General features: G+C 40.4%; 1 pseudogene; it reads left to right on the plus strand.

The window, feature by feature from the left end:
* Window positions 1-7,898: 7,898 nt before the first annotated feature.
* Window positions 7,899-9,055, plus strand: LOC129035462 (heterogeneous nuclear ribonucleoprotein A3-like; annotated as a pseudogene).
* Window positions 9,056-11,063: the final 2,008 nt, after the last annotated feature.

The raw sequence follows: 11,063 nt of genomic DNA on the forward strand, positions 1-11,063 counted from the left end.
ACCATCCCTCTAGTGCTATCTCGTGATAGAGTTCTCTGTTGTTTGAAAGTGCATAGCACCTCCCGCTTCACTCTGTCTTCCTCCTGCTCCAGCATGTAAGGCATGCCTGCTTCCCCTTCACCTTCTGCCGTAATTCTTAAGTTTCCTGAGGTCTCACCAGAAGCAGAAGCCTGTACAGCCCACAGAACCACGAGCCAATTAAACCTCTTTTCTTTCTAAATTGCCCAGTCGTAGGTATGTCTTTATAGCAGCGTGAGAATGAACTAATACAGCTAAAAATCTCTATCTTGCCAATGAGGACTTGCTGTTGGTCATAGAGCTGACAAATGACAGAGCCAAATTTAACCCAATGGCAGTCTGACTCCAAAGCCCATACCCTCATCATTCTACGTGCAATTCTTCTCCCTATCTCCCAGATTTCCAGAAAGGCAGAATCAGGTTTAAATGATCCTGGCTACAAAAATGAGAGGATGAGTCTGAAAACATATGTACTGGAAGTTGCGTGTGGGATGGGAGGGAGACAGCCTTGCTCTTTACATGGTATGACATTCAAAATATGTCTAGACTGTAGAACACTCGGGAAAGACACAGAAATAGGCTTGAACAAATGAAAAGGCACATTGTGCTTCTTTTAGGAAAACTCAACATCATCAAAATGTCAGTTCTCCCTAAATGACTTATGAATTTAACATAATCCCAATGAAAAAGACAGCCATACCTCATTTTATTACACTTCACCTTATTGCACTTCTCAGATGCTGCATTTTTAACATATTGAAGGTTCGTGGCATTTTTCCAACAGCATGTGCTCACTTCGTGCCTCTGTGTCACATTTTAGTAATTCTCGTAATATTTCATAGAATTCTTTATTATATCTGTTATGGTGATCTGTGACCAGTGACCTTTGATGTGACTAATGTAATTGTTTTGGAGTGCCATGAACCTAGCCCATATAAGACAATGAACTTAATCAATAAATGTTGTGTATGTTCTGACTGCTCCACTGATCAGCCATTTCCCCATCTCTCTCCTTCCTCAGGCCTCTCATTGCCTTGAGACACAACAATATTGAAATTAGACCAGAGGAGGAGCCAAGATGGCCGAATAGGAACAGCTCCGGTCTACAGCTCCCAGCGTGAGCGACGCAGAAGACGGGTGATTTCTGCATTTCCATCTGAGGTACCCTGTTCATCTCACTAGGGAGTGCCAGACAGTGGGCGCAGGTCAGTTGGTGAGAGCACCGTGCGCCAGCCGAAGCAGGGGCAGGGCATTGCCTCACTCAGGAAGCACAAGGGGTCAGGGAGTTCCCTTTCCAGGGGTGACAGACTGCACCTGGAAAATCGGGCCACTCCCACCCGAATACTGTGCTTTTCCGACGGGCTTAGGAAACGGTGCCCCAGGAGATTATAGCCCGCACCTGGCTCAGAGGGTCCTACGCCCACGGAGTCTCGCTGATTGCTAGCACAGCAGTCTGAGATCAAACAGCAAGTTGGCAGCGAGGCTGGGGGAGGGGCGACCACCATTGCCCAGGCTCCCTTAGGTAAACAAAGCAGCCAGGAAGCTTGAACTGGGTGGAGCCCACCACAGCTCAAGGAGGCCTGCCTGCCTCTGTAGGCTCCACCTCTGGGGGCAGGGCACAGACAAACAAAAAGACAGCAGTGACCTCTACAGACTTAAATGTCTCTGTCTGACGGCTTTGAGGAGAGCAGTGGTTCTCCCAGCACGCAGCTGGAGATCTGAGAACGGGCAGACTGCCTCCTCAAGTGGGTCCCTGACCCCTGACCCCCAAGCAGCCTAACTGGGAGGCACCCCCCAGCAGGGGCAGACTGACGCCTCACACGACCGGCCAGGTACTCCAACAGACCTGCAGCTGAAGCTCCTGTCTGTTAGAAGGAAAACTAACAGAAAGGACATCCACACCAAAAAGCCATCTGTACATCACCATCAACAAAGACCAAAAGTAGATAAAACCACAAAGATGGGGAAAAAACAGAGCAGAAAAACTGGAAACTCTAAAAAGCAGAGCGCCTCTCCTCCTCCAAAGGAATGCAGTTCCTCACCAGCAATGGAACAAAGCTGGACAGAGAATGACTTTGACGAGCTGAGAGAAGAAGGCTTCAGACGATCAAATTACTCCGAGCTACGAGAGGATATTCAACCCAAAGGCAAAGAAGTTGAAAACTTTGAAAAAAATTTAGAAGAATGTATAACTAGAATAACCAATACAGAGAAGTGCTTAAAGGAGCTGATGGAGCTGAAAACCAAGGCTCGAGAACTACGTGAAGAATGCAGAAGCCTCAGGAGCCGATGCGATCAAATGGAAGAAAGGGTGTCAGCCCTGGAAAATGAAATGAATGAAATGAAGTGAGAAGGGAAGTTTAGAGAAAAAAGAATAAAAAGAAACGATCAAAGCCTCCAAGAAATATGGGACTATGTGAAAAGACCAAATCTACGTCTGATTGGTGTACCTGAAAGTGACGGGGAGAATGGAAACAAGTTGGAAAACACTCTGCAGGATACTTCCCCAATCTAGCAAGGCAGGCCAACATTCAGATTCAGGAAATACAGAGAACGCAACAAAGATACTCCTCGAGAAGAGCAACTCCAAGACACATAATTGTCAGATTCACCAAAGTTGAAATGAAGGAAAAAATGTTAAGGGCAGCCAGAGACAAAGGTCAGGTTACCCTCAAAGGGAAGCCCATCAGACTAACAGCGGATCTCTTGGCAGAAACCCTACAAGCCAGAAGAGAGGGGGGGCCAATATTCAACATTCTTAAAGAAAAGAATTTTCAACCCAGAATTTCATATCCAGCCAAACTAAGCTTCATAAGTGAAGGAGAAATAAAATACTTTACAGACAAGCAAATGCTGAGAGATTTTGTCACCACCAGGCCTGCCCTAAAAGAGCTCCTGAAGGAAGCGCTAAACATGGAAAGGCACAACCGGTACCAGCCACTGCAAAATCATGCCAAAATGTAAAGACCATCGAGACTAGGAAGAGACTGCATCAACTAACGAGCAAAATAACCAGCTAACATCATAATGACAGGATCAAATTCACACATGACAATATTAACTTTAAATGTAAATGGACTAAATGCTCCAATTAAAAGACACAGACTGGCAAATTGGATAAAGACTCAAGACCCATCAGTGTGCTGTATTCAGGAAACCCATCTCACGTGCAGAGACACACATAGGCTCTAAATAAAAGGATGGAGGAAGATCTACCAAGCAAATGGAAAACAAAAAAAGGCAGGGGTTGCAATCCTAGTCTCTGATAAAACAGACTTTAAACCAACAAAGATCAAAAGAGACAAAGAAGGCCATTACATAATGGTAAAGGGATTAATTCAACAAGAAGAGCTAACTATCCTAAATATATATGCACCCAATACAGGAGCACCCAGACTCATAAAGCAAGTCCTGAGTGACCTACAAAGAGACTTAGACTCCCACACATTAATAATGGGAGACATTAACACCCCACTGTCAACATTAGACAGATCAACGAGACAGAAAGTCAACAAGGATACCCAGGAATTGAACTCAGCTCTGCACCAAGCAGACCTAATAGACATCTACAGAACTCTCCACCCCAAATCAACAGAATATACATTTTTTTCAGCACCACACCACACCTATTCCAAAATTGACCACATACTTGGAAGTAAAGCTCTCCTCAATAAATGTAAAAGAACAGAAATTATAACAAACTATCTCTCAGATCACAGTGCAATCAAGCTAGAACTCAGGATTAAGAATCTCACTCAAAACCGCTCAACTACATGGAAACTGAACAACCTGCTCCTGAATGACTACTGGGTACATAACGAAATGAAGGCAGAAATAAAGATGTTCTTTGAAACCAACGAGAACCAAGACACAACATACCAGAATCTCTGGGATGCATTCAAAGCAGTGTGTAGAGGGAAACTTATAGCACTAAATGCCCACAAGAGAAAGCAGGAAAGATCCAAAATTGACACCCTAACATCACAATTAAAAGAACTAGAAAAGCAAGAGCAAACACATTCAAAAGCTAGCAGAAGGCAAGAAATAACTAAAATCAGAGCAGAACTGAAGGAAATAGAGACACAAAAAACCCTTCAAAAAATAAATGAATCCAGGAGCTGGTTTTTTGAAAGGATCAACAAAATTGATAGACCGCTAGCAAGATTATTAAAGAAAAAAAGAGAGAAGAATCAAATAGTTGCAATAAAAAATGATAAAGGGGATATCACCACCAATCCCACAGAAATACAAACTACCATCAGAGAATATTACAAACACCTCTATGCAAATAAACTAGAAAATCTAGAAGAAATGGATAAATTCCTCCACACATACACCCTCCCGAGACTAAACCAGGAAGAAGTGGAATCTCTGAATAGACCAATAACAGGAGCTGAAATTGTGGCAATAATCAATAGCTTACCAACCAAAAAAAGTCCAGGTCCAGATGGATTCACAGCCGAATTCTACCAGAGGTACAAGGAGGAGCTGGTACCATTCCTTCTGAAACTATTCCAATCAATAGAAAAAGAGGGAATCCTCCCTAACTCATTTTATGAGGCCAGCATCATCCTGATACCAAAGCCTGGCAGAGACACAACAAAAAAAGAGAATTTTAGACCAATATCCTTGATGAACATTGATGCAAAAATCCTCAATAAAATACTGGCAAACAGAATCCAGCAGCACATCAAAAAGCTTATCCACCATGATCAAGTGGGCTTCATCCCTGGGATGCAAGGCTGGTTCAATATACGCAAATCAATAAATGTAATCCAGCATATAAACAGAACCAAAGACAAAAACCACATGATTATCTCAATAGATGCAGAAAAGGCCTTTGACAAAATTCAACAACCCTTCATGCTAAAAACTCTCAATAAATTAGGTATTGATGGGTCGTATCTCAAAATAATAAGAGCTATCTATGACAAACCCACAGCCAATATCATACTGAATGGGCAAAAACTGGAAGCATTCCCTTTGAAAACTGGCACAAGACAGGGATGCCCTCTCTCACCACTTCTATTCAACATATTGTTGGAAGTTCTGGCCAGGGCAATTAGGCAGGAGAAGGAAATCAAGGGTATTCAATTAGGAAAAGAGGAAGTCAAATTGTCCCTGTTTGCAGATGACATGATAGTATATCTAGAAAACCCCATTGTCTCAGCCCAAAATCTCCTTAAGCTGATAAGCAACTTCAGCAAAGTCTCAGGATACAAAATCAATGTACAAAAATCACAAGCATTCTTATACATCAATAACAGACAAACAGAGAGCCAAATCATGAGTGAACTCCCATTCACAATTGCTTCAAAGAGAATAAAATACCTAGGAATCCAACTTACAAGGGATGTGAAGGACCTCTTCAAGGAGAACTACAAACCAGTGCTCAATGAAATAAAAGAGGATACAAACAAATGGAAGAACATTCCATGCTCATGGGTAGGAAGAATCAATATCGTGAAAATGGCCATCCTTCCCAAGGTAATTTACAGATTCAATGCCATCCCCATCAAGCTACCAATGACTTTCTTCACAGAATTGGAAAAAACTACTTTAAAGTTCATATGGAACCAAAAAAGAGCCCGCATTGCCAAGTCAATCCTAAGCCAAAAGAACAAAGCTGGAGGCATCAGGCTACCTGACTTCAAACTATACTACAAGGCTACAGTAACCAAAACAGCATGGTACTGGTACCAAAACAGAGATATAGATCAATGGAACAGAACAGAGCCCTCAGAAATAATGCCACATATCTACAAGTATCTGATCTTTGACAAACCTGAGAAAAACAAGAAATGGGGAAAGGATTCCCTATTTAATAAATGGTGCTGGGAAAACTGGCTAGCCATATGTAGAAAGCTGAAACTGGATCCCTTCCTTACACATTATACAAAAATCAATTCAAGATGGATTAAAGACTTAAATGTTAGACCTAAAACCATAAAAGCCCTAGAAGAAAACCTAGGTATTACCATTCAGGACATAGGCATGGGCAAGGACTTCATGTCTAAAACACCAAAAGCAATGGCAACAAAAGCCAAAATTGACAAATGGGATCTAATTAAACTAAACAGCTTCTGCACAGCAAAGGAAACTACCATCAGAGTGAACAGGCAACCTACAGAATGGGAGAAAATTTTCGCAACCTACTCATCTGACAAAGGGCTAATATCCAGAATCTACAATGAACTCCAACAAATTTACAAGAAAAAAACAAACAACCCCATCAAACAGTGGGCGAAGGACATGAACAGACACTTCTCAAAAGAAGACATTTATGCAGCCAAAAAACACAGGAGAAAATGCTCACCATCACTGGCCATCAGAGAAATGCAAATCAGAACCACAATGAGATACCATCTCACACCAGTTAGAATGGCAATCATTAAAAAGTCAGGAAACAACAGGTGCTGGAGAGGATGTGGAGAAATAGGAACACTTTTACACTGTTGGTGGGACTGTAAACTAGTTCAACCCTTGTGGAAGTCAGTGTGGCGATTCCTCAGGGATCTAGAACTAGAAATTCCATTTGACCCAGCCATCCCATTACTGGGTATATACCCAAAGAACTATAAATCATGCTACTATAAAGACACATGCACACGTATGTTTATTGCGGCACTATTCACAATAGCAAAGACTTGGAACCAACCCAAATGTCCAACAATGATAGACTGGATTAAGAAAATGTGGCACATATACACCATGGAATACTATGCAGCCATAAAAAATGATGAGTTCATGTCCTTTGTAGGGACATGGATGAAACTGGAAATCATTATTCTCAGTAAACTATCGCAAGTACAAAAAACCAAACACCACATATTCTCACTCATAGGTGGGAATTGAACAATGAGAACACATGGACACAGGAAGGGGAACATCACACTTCGGGGACTGTTGTGGGGTCGGGGGAGGGGGGAGGCATAGCATTGGGAGATATACCTAATGCTAGATGACGAGTTAGTGGGTGCAGCGCACCAGCATGGCACAAGTATACATATGTAACTTACCTGCACATTGCGCACATGTACCATAAAACCTAAAGTATAATAATAATAATAATAATAATAATATAAAGAAATTAGACCAATTAATAACACTACAATGGCCTCTGTGTGTTCAAGTAAAAGGGAGCGTTGCACATCTCCCACTTTAAATCAAAAGCTAGAAATGATTAAGCTTAGTGAGGAAGGCGTGTTGAAAGCCAAGACAGGCCGAAAGAGAGGCCTCTGGTGCCAAACAGTTAGCCAGGTTGCAAATGCAAAGGAAAAGTCCTTGAAGGAAATTATAAGTGCTACTCCAGTGTACACATGAATGATAAGAATGTAAGCCTTCTTGATGATCTAGAGAAAGTTTTAGTTGTCTGTGTAGAATTTCAAACCAGCCACAACATTCCCTTAAGCCAAGGCCTGATCCAGGACAAGGCTCTAACTCTCTTCAGTTCTACAAAGGCTGGGCTGGAAGAGGTTAGGAAGCTGAAGAAGAAAAGTTTGACACTAGCAAAAGAGTAGAGGTTGATTCATGAGGTTTAAGGAAAGACACGGTCTCAACATAAAAGTGGAAAGTGAAACAGCAAGTGCCGACGTACAAACTGCAACAACTTATCCAGGAGATCTAGCCAAAATCATCGATGAAGGTAGCTATACTAAACAACACAATGCAAAGGAAACAGATTTCTATTGGAAGAAAACACCATCTAGGACTTTTACAGCTAGAGAGAAGAAGTCAATGCTTGGCTTAAAATTTCAAAAGACAGAATGACTCGCTTGTTAGGGGCTAATACAGCAGGTTGAATCAGTAGGTTGAAGTTGAAGCTCATTTACCATTCCAAAAATCCTAGGGCCTTTAAGAATGATGCTAAATCTCTCAAAATGGAGGTAAAACCACTTCCGGGTCACCCCCAGCCCAACTCCAGCCATTGCAGCAGCCAGGGGAAGGAGGGCCATGATCCGAATGAACCAGAACAGTTGAGAAAACTGTTGATTGGTGGTCTAAGCTGTGAAACTACAGATTTAAGAGAACATTTTGAGAAATGGGACACACTGACAGATTGTGTGGTAATGAGAGACCCCCAAACCAAATGTACCAGGGGCTTTCATTTTCTGACTTATTCTTGTGTTGAAGAGGTGGATGCAGCAATGTGTGCTCGACCACACAAGGTTGATGGGCGTTTAGTGGAACCAAAGAGAGCTGTTTCTACAGAGGATTCTGTAAAGCCTGGTCTCTAACAGTGAAGAAAATTTTTTTTGGTGGTATTAAAGAAGATACAGAAGAATATAATTTGAGAGACTGTTTTGAAAAGTATGGCAAGATTGAAACCATAGAAGTTATGGAAAATAGGCAGAATGGAAAAAAGAGAAGATTTGCTTTTGTAACTTTTAATGATCATGATACAGCTGATAAAATTGTTGTTCAGAAATATCACACTAATAATGGGCATAATTGTGAAGTGGAAAAGGCCCTTTCTAAACAAGAGATGCAGTCTGCTGGGTCACAGAGAGGTCGTGGACATGGATCTGGCAATTTTATGGGTTGTGGAGGAAACTTTGGAGGTGGTGGATACTTTGGTGGAAGAGGAGGCTATGGCAGTGGAGGTGGTGGCAGCAGAGGTAGTTATGGAGGAGGTGATGGCGGATATAATGGACTTGGAGGTGATGGTGGCAACTACAGCGGTGGTCCTGGTTATAGTAGTAGAGGGGGCTGTGGTGGTGGTAGACTAGGATATGAAAACCAAGGTGGTGGATATGGTGGCGGTGGTGGAGGATATGATGGTCACAGTGAAGGAGGAAATTTTGGCAGCGGTAACTATAGTGATGGTGGGAACTATAATGATTTTGGAAATTATAGTGGACAACAACAATCAAATTATGGACCCATGAAAGAGGGCAGTTTTGGTGGAAGAAGCTTGGGCAGTCCCTACGGTGGTGGGACTGGTGTTGGAAGTGGTGGATATGGTAGCAGAAGGTTCTAAAAACAGCAGGAAAGGGCTACAGTTCTTAGCAAGAGAGAGAGTGAGGAGTTGTCAGGAAAGCTGCAGGTTACTTTGAGACAGTTGTCCCAAGTGCATTAGAGGAACTTAAAAATCTGCCACAGAAGGAACGATGATCCACAGTCAGAAAACTTACTGCAGCTTAAACAGGAAACCCTTCTTGTTCAGGACTGTCATAGCCACAGTTTGCACAAAGTGCAGCTATTGATTAACGCAATGTAGTGTCAATTAGATGTACATTCCTGAGGTCTTTTATCTGTTGTAGCTTTGTCTTTGTCTTTTTCTTTTCATTACATCAGGTATATTGCCCTGTAAATTGTGGTAGTGGTACCAGGAATAAAAAGGAATTTTTAACTTTTCAATATTTGTGTAGTTCAGTTTTTCTACATTTTAGTACAGAAACTTTAACAAAATGCAGTTTTGAAGTTGTTTCCTTGTGCGTTAACAAGAAGATCATTGTTAATTATTATTTTGTATGAATGTTGCTAAAGTAAACTGTAAAGAACACCTGCTGACTTTCAGTTTAAGGGGAATCTATTCTCCCCATTTCCAAACCACGATATGAATGGGTGCTGACATGTGGAGAGAATAGATATCTGTGTGTTTGCAATGTATGTTTTAGATAAATAGGATTGGGTATTTAAATTAGCATTTGTGAATTTAATAGCATTAAGATTACCTTCAAATGAAAAAAATCTCAAAATTTCTATTTGGTTTTTGTGTATTTTCTTTTAAAATGTAATTATATGACTTTAGTGTGTTAGACTTGCTGAGTCCTAGCTGTGTTTAGAACATCTCCATTCTACATTTACCTTGGTCAAATTTGAACTGCTGCCATAGGTTTTGGGTGTAAAGAATGTTTACCACCCTCCATTTAAATTCTGAAAAGGGATAATGGATGTTTTCCCTCTCCTATATTAGAAACCATTCTTAAAATCTTTTCAAAATATAGAACCATTAAGCCTGCTATATCTGAGCAAATTAGTGGGTACCTTTTTTTCTTTTAGAAAGCACAAGATGTCCATACATCTTGAGTTATTTTCCTTGGTTTAAATTTTTTACAAGTTCTCAGAGCAAGAGAATAAAAATCATGCATTATTAAACCCCTAATTGGCTGACATTCTTTCCTGTTGGTACCCTATACATTCTGCTGGATGAAACCAAGGATAGTTCATGTATAATTGTCCAAAATAACCTAACTGCAGCAGAAATGTAGCCCAGTTGCTTAGTACAAGCTTCTTACTTCCTACAGACCTGAATTCAAATTTGGATAATCAGAGTTCTTAAATTCCCAAAGAACATACTGTTACTTATTGTGTATATTTCAACATAAATCATGTTGTTACCAATTTGTTTGGAAGGCCCTAGTTGAGAAGAGTTTTAGATAATAAGGTTTTGATATGTATATATCAATGTCTACTGTGTTCGGCGCCAGCTAGTGCTTACAATTTCATTCGAGCCCTGAGTATGTGCCCTGCTGTTAATTCTTTCTTTGGCAGTTGAACGTTGAATTCAAGATTCTTATTTTTGTTTTAAGAAGTACCAAGCAAAATAAGCAATAAAAAGGGGAATGAGGCATGCTAGTGTTTGAATATGCTCTCTTGTTGCTCTAATTCTGTGCCTCTGTGCATTAATATTTGGATGCATGCAATGCCAGCATGGAAATTGGTCTTCACACATAGTGCAGTTTTCCAGAAACACTCATAAACCAATAAATGTAACAGACATTACATTTGTTAATGGGCATATATGTGAAAAGCAGTGTAGAAAATAGGCTAATACTAGAAAATGGTTAAGTCCTTAATAACTTCCAGTGTGGTTATATAATGGACACTGTCAGTGTTCATAACTTAAACCTGAGTACCTGGTCAAAATAATGCTTGGGAAACATTTTATTAAAATTGAGTTAAATTGTCTCAAGTTCTTTTATTCATATAAAGTTTATTAATAAAGTTTATTAATAAAAATAAAGTTTTATTTAAAATAAAATAAAGTTTATTAATAAAATTTATTAATAAATTCATATAAAGTTTATTTTAAAAGAATG

The sequence above is a fragment of the Pongo pygmaeus genome, chromosome 3, assembly GCF_028885625.2.
Source record: "Pongo pygmaeus isolate AG05252 chromosome 3, NHGRI_mPonPyg2-v2.0_pri, whole genome shotgun sequence".
Classification (NCBI taxonomy): domain Eukaryota; kingdom Metazoa; phylum Chordata; class Mammalia; order Primates; family Hominidae; genus Pongo; species Pongo pygmaeus.